Source organism: Nicotiana attenuata, unplaced genomic scaffold (genome assembly GCF_001879085.1).
Source record: "Nicotiana attenuata strain UT unplaced genomic scaffold, NIATTr2, whole genome shotgun sequence".
NCBI classification, from domain to species: domain Eukaryota; kingdom Viridiplantae; phylum Streptophyta; class Magnoliopsida; order Solanales; family Solanaceae; genus Nicotiana; species Nicotiana attenuata.
In genome coordinates this window covers 7,780-10,440 of record NW_017674301.1, presented here as the reverse complement: position 1 = coordinate 10,440, position 2,661 = coordinate 7,780, and the positions used below count along the sequence as shown (strand labels likewise).

Sequence of the window (2,661 nt, the reverse complement as noted above, 5' to 3'; positions counted from 1 at the left end):
TGATTGGATTATGATGCATAGACAAAAATTTGGTCAAATCATATACTTTGAGAGATGAAAACCAGAAGACAAGTCAAGAAATAAAATAATTACCTAAAGACAAATCAAAGACACACAAGAATTACCTACTCTCAGTTGATCTAACCATGACTTACTAGTCTTAGAAGTGACAAGGAACGATAGCAACACAAACAGGTCAGTCAGATGTTGTCCAAGTTAAATTGCAGTGTGAAACTGTTGGAGTTAATTAGAATATATGCATTGATGTCTATGATAGTAAGGGAAGCAACACGCAGACAAAGATTTTAAACAGTTGCTTATATCAACTCAGCAGTGATTGATGTTATATGCAAAATCGCAAGCAAGGAAGGAAGAGAAGAAGAAATAGAAGAAGATGTATAACATTTGGTACGTACTGACCTTGAGTGTTACTAACGGCAGATGGTCGATTGTTTAGTTGAACAGCAGCTTGTTGTGCAGAGGAAGCATCTACAGGTGAACGTGCACTGAACCTTAACATGTCAGGATCAAGTCGCAAATCTGGGTTCAGACGCTGAAGTCGTGCGATGACGTTCATTGTAATATTTTGTTCCATAGCATCCTTTTGTTCGTTCAACTTTTCATGCATTCTTTGTTGCATCCTCTCTTCCATTTCCTCTATTTTCTGCTCCATCCTCTCATCAGCATCTAAAGAAGATCCAAGATTCCCTTTTTGCCCTTTTAACACAGTCTTGGTAACCCTCGTCCGTACAATCTCACGCGACCTAGATGTTCAGGTCCCATGACTGATACGAAAGCGTCAACTGAATGACTGCCATCTTCACTTTCCTGAGTGGATTGTACTCTCTCCATTTCAGCCTACAAACCAAAAATGCGAGAAAAAAGAGTTTTAAGTAACTAAAGTTGAATCAATAATTAAGAACAAATAAATAAGCACGACAAACTTTAAATTAGAAATTTCATACAATTTTACTAATCGTATTGTCATATGAGCTTTTGTATACTCGGCCAAGTTTTCTTTTTCTTGTAGCCACAAAAATGTCCTTACTTGACAGAGTATCTGAAGTATCAGAGATTTCCTTCTTTTTTTCCTAGTTACATGAAAACAGGTATAAGAATCTTTCCATATAAAGTTAGCAAGTTCATAATTTAAAAAAAAATAAGAAAGATAAAACATCAAACCTCGCGAATTAGAGCAAAAGGTGTTCTGCCAGCAGTGTGCGGACACATCAACTTACTTCGATTCTCTGTATTGGTTTCGGACATTTTCTGCAAATAAACGAGTCAATCAATAGCAACCAACAGTTATGCTCATCATTTGTTAACAGTTCTGCAAATTTTAAGTTCTGCTGACAGCTTATAGAGCATCTATTCACCACATTTTACTCAATCAAGTAATTTGCAAGAACAATCATCAAACAGGCTGCAATGAGCCACTGATACATGCAAAGATGAACACAAATTAAAACTTGAAGAAGAACAATATCCTGGTGCTCCCTGTTTCACTTAGTAGAGGCACAACTTCCCTCTTAAAACACAGCTCAAGAAGATAACAATGTCCAGAACCATTTATATTGAAGTCGAAGACATCAAGTAGAACAATTGTTCTTGCAAATAATATTGTTTCATGAATATACTGCAAAAAGGAAAAATGACTAAGGAAAAATGACAAGACAAGAGATTAGCTACAGAATCGCAACTATGGAGTAATTATGACAAAACAAGAGATTAGCTGTTGAGTTAAGAAACAATTCTGGAGTAAATCCTAAGGTAATATTTACTAGAACACCTGGTTTGATACTATCTTAATCTACTATAATAAATAGCATGTTAATGTCATGATGTTTCATGCAATGTAGATGATTCAAAAGCTGTCAACGAGGATGCCTAGCTTAGAACATAGAACCAAAGTACTGAAGGAAATTGCTTCAGAGAATAACATTGTTTTGCAAATTGCGGAAGCAGTTTTGGAAACTACAGAGGTATGTTCCAGAAAATTCAGGTCCACGAAATTCTTGCTCGTGTGACAATATCATCTCATAAAGTTTAAGCGGCTAGAGACGCATAATTTTTTTTTGCTTAATTTATGTCTTTGACAATTCTCAAACTCACTCGAGAATTAATACACATAAGTTGATCACTTTTGACTGTTGATAACAGGAGAAGAAGGATACTATGGAAAGGCAGGACCAACCTGAGGGAGATCTATCAAGGAAGTCAGGAGAATATAGATATGAAGGTCGCATATATAGAACAAGACAAGAGATTCTGGATGTATTACCTTGTGTGGATCGGAGTTCCAATATTTAAGAAGATCCTTAAAGTGAGATTCCGGAACATCTACTGGCCTATTCTTCATTCGAAGCTCATCATTTTCATAGGCTGTGAAGTGGGTTGCCTTCAATTGACTCTTATACTTTCTCCAAGCACTACAAACTGAATCAAAAACCCATTGTTTCGCCTCGTCAGGAATGTCATATTTTTCCTACAAATTTAGTGCAATTGGGTTAGTATAAAAAATAAGAAATATCATTCATGTTTATTGGACATTGGGAACTTCATACCTTGATATATTTCCACATATCATCTTTTGTGTCTAGTTTCCTCCAATTAAATACATTATGAGGACAAAAAGTCCCACTCCTTGCCAATGTGCCGAGG

General features: G+C 36.0%; 1 long non-coding RNA gene across 1 annotated transcript; it reads left to right on the top strand.

Moving 5' to 3' along the window:
* The first annotated feature begins 1,735 nt into the window (after positions 1-1,735).
* Positions 1,736-1,895, top strand: LOC109218369. The gene is made up of 2 exons (XR_002066757.1): positions 1,736-1,770; positions 1,860-1,895. It is a non-coding gene; the product is annotated as an uncharacterized LOC109218369 (long non-coding RNA).
* Positions 1,896-2,661: the final 766 nt, after the last annotated feature.